At 43.7% G+C, this 12,596-nt stretch overlaps 1 protein-coding gene across 1 annotated transcript in view; it reads left to right on the plus strand.

Moving 5' to 3' along the window:
• MACROD2 (mono-ADP ribosylhydrolase 2) overlaps positions 1-12,596 on the plus strand; it is a 2,183,495-nt gene that overhangs the window by 1,990,726 nt on the left and 180,173 nt on the right. The window lies entirely within an intron of this gene.

Raw genomic sequence — 12,596 nt, forward strand, 5'->3', positions numbered from 1 at the left:
TATTGTTGAAGGACGACCCACCAAACTGTGTATTTATCAATATTATTTGAGAGAATCCTTCACTTATAAAAATGTATTTACTTTGTCTAGCACCAGAGAACTTAACAAGATTTTAACATTGCCCAAGGCAAGGTTCGCCCCAGCAGTGTGTTTCTCAAAGCAGCCTATCCATTTACCCTCTCTCTCAGACAGTGTATGTAGTGCTGTCTTTAAATTCTCTTTATCCATTTGCGACCATGGTACATTTGTGGGCAGTTGTCCACCCTTAAAAATGAGGGTTAACAGATTTATTGATCGCAGATTTACGGGTCTTAGGCCTAACCTTGGTTCTGGTCTATTACTTCGAATCACTTCAGTGGGTTTGTCTATAGCATACTGCTCCCATACTGCGAGGCACTCTTGCATATAGGGATAATTCCAGTTTGGATTGCCTTGTCCCTACTGTATACAGTCTTCAGCAATTGCTAAGTCGAGTTGAAAAGACCTTTCTCGGGGCCATTGCTTCTTTCCTTCCTTCTTAGTCCATTTTGCCAATTCATTTGAAAAGGGTTTACAATAGTAACTGCCCTGCTTGTATTCTATTCTATGGGCATTAGATCTGACATACTCTTTTTTTTATAATTGACTTCTTCCACGTTTCTGAGGTGTCTGTTAATGCCGTACATGATCCCTACGCAGGACATGGGCGTAAACTATATGGCCTTCGATTAGGGTCCTGTTAACCCCTTCTGTGCCCATGACGAGCTGGACTCGTCATGGGCCGCGGTTGCGCTGTGCCCATTGTTTTTTTTTAAAAACCTTTATTAACCGCAGTTGCATCATTTTTACAATGTTACGTTGACTAATCAAAGTATTGGGTCAGCGAGACAAAGATACACATGTCCGGGTGGTAAGACACAGCCATTCAGCCGGCAACCCCGAGGTCCGGCGGCGATACACAGGCGAACATTTGTATAGAAATCAGGTGCGTACATTGTGTAAAAGTGGATCTATGGTGCTTTTCTGTATTTTGTTGTGGTGCATCTGAAGCGCAGTACCTGCAATAGAAGATGGCGCTGTGTTCCAGCCCACAATGTGGCGTCTTCGGTTGACACCCAGGCCCGTAGGGGGAGTCGCGCAAGGCATCGAGTCTACCACCAAATGCCAAGGTCTCCGGGGCAGCGAAGTACTGGTGTCCTGTTCATGGTGTAGGCTGGAGCGCGGCAAGGAGGTTGCAGTATAGCTCACAAAGACTTATATGCCAGCGTTTATATCCGACGAGCCCAGTGCGCAGCTTCGCAATTCAGCTCCATAAGCGCGGATCGTCCCCCCAGCGGCGTGCTCCCCAAGCCGTCGAGTGCCTGAGTATGTCTGGTATGCAACGCTATGCGCTTCGAGTGGGGTCGTTCCGTGTTTCCCGGGCGTAACCGCCTCCTGCGCGTAGTGCTCAGCATTGCTGCCTCATCAGTACTCTTCAGGGCACTCTAGGTAGGGCCACGCCTCGGGGGCGCCGGATAACACTTTCAACAGTTGTTCTCTTTGGTTAGATAAGGGTTCGGTTAGGGAGCGTAACCAACAACCAGACTGCTCCCGGTGTGTGTAATGCTATGGAAGGATTCAGGATTAGGGTCGTAAACTCGGGTGGGGGCAAGGGGAAGGGGGGAGGGGGGAGGAGGAGATCATTCTGCGTTAGAAGCGGAGGGGACAGCAGCTGCCAAGTGGGGCGCAGCCGGGCCACGCTAGAGGTGCGTTAAGCTGCAGGCCAGAGGGGGGGGGGGGGGGGGGAGAGGAGGCTGTCAGAAAGGCCGAAGTCTCGCAGCGTCTGCGCCCACAGTCTTTTTCCCGTATGGATAAGGCATTCCTCTGTATCGTAGGAGGGAGCTTCTGAGTAGGGTGGAGTGATCATATCTCTTCATTGGAGCCCGTACCCGGGTACTGTGTACTGTGCGCGCTGCTTCAGACCGCAACAGCAGCAGCAATCCCCGCGCGCGCGCGCCATGGTCGCATCACAGATGATACCCGACAGCAATCCCCTATAGGGTACAAGTGAGAGGCACTAGGGGGCAAGCAGAGGGGGCCGGGAGCCAGCTCTGCCATGGTCTCAGGGATGTCGCCACCCAGCTAGCAAGGCAGTGGTGTCCTCCAAAGACTCAGGTTATCCCCCGATCCCGGCAGGCCACCTGGAAGGCTGTGAGGAGGTCATCCCAAAGCTGGGCGATGGGGAACTTCCGGAGCCCTGCAGTTTCCTCACGGAGAAGCACCGGCGGTTGCGCTGTGCCCATGTCGAGTCCAGCTCGTCATAAACCCCGCCCGCTAATGCAACGGCTGGAACAGGGCGGGGAAAGGGCGTGGCACACAAGGGGTTAATTTGTACCCCTGTCAAGCTTGTCTTCCCACTCTTTATCTTCCTCTGCTTCCACTATGTCCTGTTATTGACTTGAGGGCTCATGATGTTGTGGTGTCTCTTTGTCCCTATCGCATCTTTCTTCCTCTCTTATCCGTTCCTCAGTTCTCTCTCAAAGTCTCTGCAGCCTTGTCTCCCAGACTAAGAACAACATGCCCCGTAGTTCATTGACGTTGAAGAGGAACTGGACTTCTAGCACATTCTGCCTGTCTAACGGTGTGCTGCAATTCATTTGAGAGTCTCTCTCTCTGGTCTGGTTCTAGACAAGCCAAGGAGTTGTAGGGGCGGGGTCCAAGGATGTCTCGTTTCCCTGTGATTTTTGTTCTTCTCTTTAGGTGGGACTCTAACAGGATCTTGGTACCCTGCAACTGGCAAAGCGGGGTAAAGACCATAGGGTGGAGGCTTCTCTGGGGACTGTGCCTCTTCGAGCGCTGTTGGTTTCACGTTTGCTTTTATACCGCGGAATACCCGCCATAATGACAAAGTGGGTTCCCTTTTCTGTCTTTTCTTTTTGTTATAATTAGAGCAAATGGAGGTCAATGTGTGTTCAATTATGTCTTCATCAAATGTCCGATTCCTCTTTCATGGCTGGGAGCTGTCCTTAGTACCTTTGTGCCATTGTTTACAATACTTTTGTATCTTCTTCTTGTCTGAATGAAAAGTTGGTACCATGTGTTCCAGAGGGGTCTCCATGGTCCCCCAAGGATGTGTGCGTATTTCCTATGTGTAATACATGTCCCTTTTAGTCCCTTGTTCATGGGCCCACTGTCTTATGCCTTTTTTGGACCTGTTTTGTACACTAATTTGTTTGTGTTCTATGAATATTGCTAACCTATAGTAATGGCTAGCACTTATTGGTCTTATGCAGTGGTTTCACATATACTACTGAGGACAAGGTGGTGAACTTCAAGCATACTTATCGCTAATCTGTGTAAGGCTTCATCTATGTTAATATCTGAAGCAGGTGCATTTATGGGTGGTCTAAGAGGATTTATGCCTGACACAATACATTTTACATTATTATCATGAATATAAACACCAATTTGAGGTGCTTGAGGATGTGGGCTCCAATTCATATTTCAAACTCCTGCATCAGAAATATCTGTGAAGAATCAATCAAGAAGGGCCTGTCATGTGATGGGTGGCTCTGTTATATGAATTTGAGGGGTATTATATGGAAATGGGGTTTCTCGATGGGCCCATATAAATGTAAATTCTAATTGAATCTCATCGGTTACCTGCCACTGTAAATTAGCAGTCTAGCTCATATGGAATTATCAATCTCTAGGCTTGCCTTAGGGCATTTTATTTTGGGTCCCTGTGTTCTTACCTAAAATCATATTTTCACACTTCCAGGACACCATAAGTGTTTGTTTTGAAATACTAAAAATATCGCAAAGATCTTGCTGTCTTTCTTCCTCATTTATATCAGACTGTATGACATCCTGCGGAGAACCTTGTCACTTTTCTACTACTTTCCCCTTGATTATGCAGTACTGTATTCTTTATATGATCTTCCTAATTCATGGAGGGATATCTACTTACACCTCACACGCTTTTCTGATCCGCAACCAAGGGTCTGGCGGTGCTCAGGGCAAAGTCCATTGACACCAGCAATCCACTGTCCCTTTACCTAACTTTGAGACTCACCCATTGATGTCTCAGCCTTGGTCGTTCTTCCTTAAAGACACCTTCCAGATATCTTAAATCCGGGAATTTGGGAGCCGGGCGCCTGACTTATTCAGAGTAAGGCTTGCCAGCGCCGATCCGTCTCTCACACACTTGTTACCAATTCCAGTCTCACTCTTTCTACACTGGCCCTCCGTATTTAACCGGGATACCTATGAGCACTCCCAAAGGAATGTTATTGCCAGAAGTTGTTTCCTTCTGGGTAATACACTTGTACCTGTTAGATCATTCCCTAAAGCAAATGTATCTTCCAGGAACTTGTCTACTGGGTAATGCACTACTTACTGCCTGCTCGATCACTCCCCGAAGGAGCACCTCTTCCCTTCTATTTCAAAGGGGGATTCACGTTAGCTAGTCTTCAGTGTGTACCAGGAATCAACACATTTATTTTCATTGCATCGTCCCACCAAAAGAAAAACCCCATGCATGCATTTCCATAATATAAATGCCAAAGAATCATGCCATTTAAATTTTAAGGTACGAAGTACGATTTCCCCTCGCCCCCTTTTGACGGCAACATGGGACTCTTACCTGCCCATCTTTTGAATAGGCAGACTTTAATATAACACTCAGCGTCTGCTTACCTGATGTTTGCGCAATTTCTATGAAATCGAGGGCAGGCAGGTCTTCCCTTAGGCACAGTCTGGTACAGTCAAGATGAACACCTGGCTAGCTTGCCAAAAATATTGCCAGACAAAAGAAAAAGATGTTACGACTTCTGTTGGCAATATAATACAAAGTTTATCTAAAAAGCAAGTGTGATTGCGGATGGTCAGTCAGCTCCATTTAACTGGAATCTGATCCTTGACTTACAATACGACAGACAATTTCTTTTATAGTCTTGTAATCATGAATACGTTATACATATGAATATTAAATTAACAGCTGTTAAACATTATTATTAAAAGGTTATACTTCCGCAGAAACAGCTAGTGACGTGTTTACTAAATGCAACTCAGGTGCACAAGTTATCATTAGTTACACTTCCACACCACCACCACTACACTACTGGTGCCCTGGCTTGTCTCACACTTAAAGCCTAGCAATGCTCTACTCCCTACACATCTGCTGCTTGGCAAAGCCCCATCTCCACACCTATTTTGCACCTCTGTGCTGCCATGTCTACATATTTTCTCAGATATTCTTACAATGCCGGCCTATGACCTTCTATTTATACTGTGCCTAATTTTATACCTCTATTCTACTAAAGCTCAAATCTACTTCCCTCCCCCTAGGCCCTGACTCCATCAGTGCTCTTTTCAGGTCTTGCGCCTAGCGGCGCAGTGCGCGACATTTAGTAAGGGAAAAACGGGGTTTGGGTAGCTGACCTAGGAATCACACACGCTTGTGCGTGTGTTTCTCCTTTAGTGCTACCTGATTGACCTTTGTGTGCGTCTTTTTTATAAAAGACTGCACGCAATTGGCCACAGGCAGGCGCATTGCTCCGCCCATGGTCTATTGGTGTCTATTACGCGCTTGGTGCGCGTAATAGACACCAATAGGCCATGTGGTTTCAATTATCGTGCCCAGACACAGGCGCGAAAACTGAAACCACATGGATCGCTGTGGCGCGCGTGCGCGCAACACTCGCGAGCTTTTGTTTAAGTTTGGATCCATTTCACTGTGAAGCAACCCGGCTGAGGATAGCGGTGTCAGCGCAGGATCCCCGTGTGTAAGCGCGCGCTGTGGCTCTCCCCTCCGGCGCAGAGTGCGCTCGCTAGGATGGGAGCTGGCCGGGGTGCCGCCGCAGGAGCCGGCCCCCGAGGCAGCCTTCAGCGAGGCGCAGAAATGGATCGAGGTGAGTGTCGGGGTGAGCGGGCCTGCCGTGGCAGCCCCTGAGCAGTCAGGTTTGTTGTCCCCTTTGCATGGCAGAGTGAGTCTGGGCACACTGATGGAGAGGAAGCGCCCGATGGAGCCGGCTACATATTGCAATGCCTTGTACGAGAGCCTACCCAAACAAAAATCCAAGAGACCAAAATGCACCAGTGCATGTCATTTTCGCACTTCAAAAACACAATTTAGTCACTACCCATCTTGTATACCAGCAGTACGTGTTTATACAGTACAGAATGAATTTCAAACACTTATGCCTCACCTACTAAAGCCTGGAAGGCTCAGCGGCAATCAAATAAAAAGTTAGCACACAATACTAGCTACCATAATACCACCAACCCCGATCTACCCAAGCTATCACACTAGATTGAGAGGATAAAGGCGCTTATCAGTATCGGGCTCACGTCTACGGAATGATGGTATGTGCGCTGTGGCGGTCTCAGTGGCAGTAGCACACTTTAAATGTATAATAATTTAAAATTCAATTCAAACAATATATTTTTTCAGAACAACCAACACATGTTAAAGTACGGAGGAAAAATAACCACATTTAACTGCAGAACGTGGTGTCAGGAGCGTCAGCCAATGGGTATGTGTATTAAATAAATACAACAAGGGTGCCTCATCTAGGAACCGATTGTTCTAAAACAAACCTAACCTTAACTAAACTCAACACGGCTCACAAAGGTCCATCCTACTGCAGCTCCCACGTAATGTCGATAGCTTTCCAGTTGCCTCCTTCAGGAAAAACTCAACACTCAGAGACAATGTAATTACTTAAGGGGTTGAAGAACCGGAATCACAGCTCCACATTCCTGTGGGAATCGTTTGTCTCTACACAATATATCGTCATCCGGCACTGGACCGAAATGGCGGCGAGGGCATGGCCAATTCAACAGTAAGTCATCTAATGAGTTAGCTCAAACGCCAAGAACTCCACTCTGCACATACCTTAAGAACCCAATTAGAGATCAGATCAAAGCGAATACATAGTGTGACGTATCTCGTATTGACCGTCGACATCTAATGAACAATGACAGAGAGGCAAAAGTGTGCTAGTTTTGTGCTGATATTGCATGTGCCAGGGAACTCTCTCTAGGTCATCACAGATACTATTTCGAGTACGGAACATTTCACCTACAAATCGTTATCAGGTTTGCCAGCCTAACTAGTTCAATTGAAGTAAACCAAGACTACAACACCCAGAATGCATTAGGCTGGCACATAAAAGTCCAGAAATGGGAAGTTGGGTCTGTAATGACCTGGAATCAAGTGGTCACCCTAGAGAGAACCCTTGCTTATGCTTGGGAACCGTCAAGTGATCTTAAGCACTGCAGGCAGAATGCATCTTTTCCTTTCAGGTACCTAGAAAAACTTTTGTCTGGGTCGTTTTGCAGTAATTCATTACTGTGAACAGTTGGTGCGTGTGCAATCTTACTTCACTTTATGCAAGTGAGGGTGCCGTATGGAACTGATTATTTTTCTTCTTTTATGCACCCCAGTTCCCAAGGTACAACGCAGAAAGCAGACCACAGAATACATACACAAGCATTTGCAATGCAATAGGTCTCGCATTATTAAAGTTTGAACTATTGGCATTGCTAAATAATGCAACACCAATAGCTCAAACTTTAACAATGCGAGCCTATTGCATTGCAAATGCTTGTTTTTATTCTGCTACCAAAGACAGCTTAGGCCTGTATTTGTCCTTTAACACGTACATCTGTACACGTCTTCCTGCTGGTGCTTGCATTGACACGAGTAGGCCTTCTTCCTTTTCTACATTCACCAAATAAGAAATGTTTAAAATGACATGGCTTGTTTTTCTACCCACTGTTTTTGGAGACCGAGTTGTGAAGTATGTTGTTCTATATTTGTTTTTCCTCCCACAATAATTGGGTGTAGCTTTCAGATGAGCTGGAACAGATGGGTCCACTGCACATGGTGTGACAAACCAGATAGTGGTACTGTTTGCCTCTCAGTGGCGACCAGGCTTCAGTCCCTTGAGGTTTCATACATCTGCGTGATTAACCACTTCACAATAAATTAATGTATGTGCTTCTCTTAGACTGTCATCTCTCCTCCTCTTAATAAATCCACAAGTGGGCAAAAAGTAAAGGATTAGAAAGAGGAATGGTGATTTTTAATGTGTTTGACCTCAGAGTATTGCTGCTGGTTAGTGTATATCCTCTAGTTTGTAGTGTGGAAGGAAGCTATATTAACACAAGGTACTTGCCTGCTGAAACCAACTAAAAAAGATCGCATAGGTTAGCTTGGCTGCAGAGTAATGCCCCTTCCTCTGTGACGCCACAAGAAAATATTTCAATTGTTATTGATTTCCATCTCCTTCTCTTTTTACATGAAAAGGCATTTTAGATCATACCATTCCTATTATTTTCATTTTGTTAGAGGTATCCTTCCAGGTGATTCTTGCAATGTTAAGGAGGATTTATAGACCTCATGCAGTTATTTTCCCTGTAACTTGAATCCGACTTTTAAATGTCGACCCCCTTAGCGTGAATCGAGGCAGGTAGATTGCTATCCCGTCAAGTGCCTATACTTCAAGGCATAAGCTATGGCTGCCCTCTTTCCCCTTTTATGCTTTGCCTCACCAAGGATTCCCTGGCGTTCCATATTTATGAAGAAAGGGGGGATACTGGGCTCATAAAAAAAATTACACATTATGTCACTATACATGCAAGATGTCCTGTTGTATATACGGGATGTGCGCGCCTGGGTGGTATGTTATGCTTTTGTAGCTGGAGGAGTTCGGAGCTGGCTCAGGGCTCAAACTGAATATTACTAAGTCCTGCTTATTTTTGTTACCATGTGTCGGGGCATGCAGGCATTGGTTTAGATCTGATGTTGCACATCATCAAATACCTTGGTGGCAGCATATTAAGAACACATAAAAATACCAATGTCAGGAACCTACAAAGGGCCCTAGCAGCTTTAATGGCAATAATAGCAGAGTTTCGGCATAGGATGCCACCCTCCGTGCTGGAATGGGTATGACTTATTAAGATGGTGGTTCTACTGCTCATGCTTTATTATTTCCCTACCATTGCAGTAGAGTTCTCTGTGAGGTTCCTCCAAGACTCGAGCTCCCTGGTGGTAGAATTGATATGGAGCGCGGGCAGTCGCAAAATAGTGCTGACCATACTGCACCTACTCCAAATCTCAGAACAATATGCGTGTCATACCTTGTTCAGAAAAAAGTGAAAATTCGGCCTTTTCAACCATAACAGTAGTTTTTTCTACTTTCTTACTCCCCTGCTGCTGTCATTGCCAGGATTCCCTCTTTTTGGGAACAGCATGCTCTATAAAACGTAACATATCCGAGGGTGCTAACTTGGCAACTACACAATTCAGTGCGCACAGGGATCAGCTAAAAAGAACAGACTTAATGTGCCACGTTGGCTGGCAGAAATTCATTTCATGCACAAAGCTGAAGAGGACAATGAGGATACCACAGACCATGAAAAAATAGCTACGTCTTCCAACCCCCCCCCCCCCCCCCCCCCCCAATGTTTCTGATTTTTCTTCTCAAATGTCTGTATTTCCAACGTTGAGATTAAATTGCTAGGATACGGCCATCAAAAGCTATATTGGTATTTCAGGTAGATAATGCTTGGGCCCACTATTTGGTTAATTGTTTGGCTATGCATCTCTCAATAGCTTTATCATGAAATAAGAAGCCAACAACATAGAAGTAGTTGTAGTTGACCTCGCCTACCTTCAGTCAGATCATTTGACTAGTTATATGGAGCCATTTCTGATGTTAGCCAAAGGAGCCCAGGCTTTACGTGTTTTTAACAGGGTCTGACATTGAAAGACCGCTTGATGACTTTCATCAGGAGATGTTTTTTTCCAGGACTTTTAGTGCAAAATGAGAGAATTTGTGCCAGCTTTCTACTGATTTGTATGGGGAAATGCTGAACATGGGATTGCAATTATGGGTTGCTCTTCTTTTTAAAATACCTTCGCCAAAATTGTGTACAGAGCATGATGAGTGGCATCTATTAAAATGTGAGTTTTGCATTGCATAGCATAACTGGTCAATTAGGGGGCTTTTTCAAATTTGTAATTGCTGAACTACAGCTAACTCTTTTAAGTTCAAGAATACTTTATTGAATCATACAAAGGTGTCAATACGGAGTACCTCTTCAGAACCTCATGGTAAAATATCCAGCATAAACATATTTGTAAGAATACGAATCAAACTCATAAAGGTCAATATAAGAGATACAAGTAACATCTGAATACTGAAGATTAATGAAATATAGGAAAAAAGTAGGAACATTTAGGGGATCAGGGAGGAACTTCTTGTTGTAATGGTTGTGGCTGAAAAAACTTTTGAGCACTTACATCAAGAAACAATGTGACAGGTGACCATAAGTCCAAACGTTTCGTTGCCATTGTAAGAGGATAAACAAAAGCAGTATCTAACCTGTGGTTATGGCAAACATTATACCACCAAGCTCTATAGGAAATTTTTGTAAAGTCTTTCCAATTTATAGTTATTTGCTGAAAAGCAACAGCTAATAACAGATCAATAATTTTAACATTAAACGTCATATTTTCCCATACAGGCGAGAGACTCCCTAAGAAAACATTGGTAAAGGAAAAAGGAAACTTAGTATCAAAAATTAAATTGATTTGAGTCCAAACTTGTTTCCAGAAATTGCAAACAAAATTACAAGAAAACAACATATGAAATAGATCGGCTTTTGGAGATAAACATGTCCAGCATTCATCAGAAACAGTTGAATAACTTTTGCTTAAAACCTGTGGTGATAATAAAAGCCTATTATAAACAAAAAACAGTGTTTGCGTTATATTTGCTGCCTTAAAAGATTTGCGTAATTTAGTCCATAAGCTCCTCCATAAAGGGATTGACCAAGAAGTCTGAAAGTCCTGTTCCCACGCTTCCTCAATTGTGGATTTCTGTCTAGAAATTGCTGTATGCTGTAGAAAATTATAAATAATGGAAGCTTTGGGAGATTGTTTCAATATGATAGATAGTTGTGAGAATGAATCAGCGTTATTTAACAGAGCAGGAACACTGGATAATTGAGTGTAGGTGTTCATTACAGCTTCTTTTAAAAGACTATGTTTAGTAATAAATGAAGTGGGCAGGTTAAAAGTTTGGCTGAGTGAAGAGAAGGGTAAAAGAACAGAGTTGGAAAATAACTGATGGACCCAAAGTAATCCTCTCTGTCTCCAAGTTTTCCAATAAAAAGTTTTATTACGGATAAGCAGGGTCTTATTGTGCCAAATAGTAGAATTAAGAAAGGAGTCAATAGTATGTCGTTGAGGAAAAGATGATGGCCGGAGAAGTTTAGAAGTCAACTTGATTATGGGGGTAGAAAGGGATTGCGGTTTATTTGAAAAGGAGATATACTCTTGGAAAGAGAAAGGAGATAAGAAGAGATTTTCAACTAAAGTCCACAAAGGACGGCCGTCTGTAGGGGCAAGCAACCAAAAGGATGCCTGGCGTAGGAGAAATGCTTTCTGATATGTCCTAAAATCTGGAAAATTGACTCCACCTTCGTCCTTAGGGCGCATTAGCCTTTGCAAAGACATTCTAGGTTTTTTGTTGTTCCATAAGAAGGAGGAGAGGATTGAATTGATTTTATGAAATAATTTAACAGGAATCGGGAGTGATATATTAGAGATAGTATATAGAATTATGGGGGTCAACATCATTTTAATGGTGTCCAAACTTCCCCACCACGATAGATATAGAGGATGCCATTTAGTAGTGAGGTCTGTGAACTTTTGAATGCATTTATTCAAACATAGTCTAACTGTGTCAGAAATGTTGGAAGTGATATAAAGACCTAGATATTTAATATGATCTGGGTTCCATGTAAAATTGGAGGAGCTATAGTCTGGCTTAAAAGTGTATTTAGTTAAGGGTAAGATTTCGCATTTATCGTTATTTAGCTTATAACCAGAAATAAGGGAGTACGCTTGGACTTCAGCTAGAAAGGCGGGAACTGACTCATGTGGATCGGATATAAAAAGCAAAATGTCATCAGCATAAGCTGCAAGTTTAATGTGAGAGTCAGTCGTCCTGAAGCCGTGTATATGTGAATTTTGGCGAATTTTGGAGAGGAAAGGTTCTAAGGCCAAATTAAACAAAAAGGGAGATAAGGGGCATCCTTGACGGACTCCTCTACCTAAATCAAAAAAGGAGGAGACTAAACCGTTGGCACAAACTGCAGCCCGGAGATTGGAATAAAGGAGAGAGATCAAAGAAATGAAATTAGGACCAAAACCAAACCATTTAAGAGCATAAAACAAGTAGGTCCACTCAACCCTATCAAACGCTTTCTCCGCGTCTAAAGCGATTGCAGCCAGGGAATGCTGCAAGCGGGAAGATTTGGACAGGATGTTAAAAAGAAGTCGGGTATTATCCATAATAAACCGACCCTTAACAAAGCCAGACTGTTCCTTCCCCAATAAATTTGGTAGATAGGAATCCAACCTAATAGCTAATACTTTGGAGAAAATTTTGTAATCGATATTAACCAGTGAAATGGGTCTATAATTTTTGCAGAACTTAGGATCTTTACCATCCTTAGGAATAAGGCAAATGTGTGCTTCTGAAAAGGATCCAAAAGAATTGTTGGAAGACGTGAAAAAATCTATTAAAAAATGCAACTTAGGTAAAAGGAGTTTGGAA

This window comes from Triturus cristatus, chromosome 6 (genome assembly GCF_964204655.1).
Source record: "Triturus cristatus chromosome 6, aTriCri1.1, whole genome shotgun sequence".
Lineage (NCBI taxonomy): Eukaryota > Metazoa > Chordata > Amphibia > Caudata > Salamandridae > Triturus > Triturus cristatus.